Below are 267 nucleotides of genomic sequence, written 5' to 3' on the forward strand. Positions count from 1 at the left end.
TTTCAATCCTATTTCCAAAGTTCAGGTTGTATGCCATTTATTATCATAGAAATGTATAACTTCAATTACAAACAACACTAAAATTTACAGTTTCTAGAATTTCTGAATCTTCAAAGCCACACACCCACCATAGGAAGAATCTTTTTCAATATTTTAACAGATCTTATTACATATTAAACCTGTTCATTAACCTAATTCTTTCTTATATGGAGCTTCCATTTTTGCACATTGTGATAACTTGATCATATTATTTGTGTACAAAATTCA

Source organism: Populus euphratica, unplaced genomic scaffold (assembly GCF_000495115.2).
Source record: "Populus euphratica unplaced genomic scaffold, PopEup_1.0 scaffold1527.1, whole genome shotgun sequence".
NCBI classification, from domain to species: Eukaryota; Viridiplantae; Streptophyta; class Magnoliopsida; order Malpighiales; family Salicaceae; genus Populus; species Populus euphratica.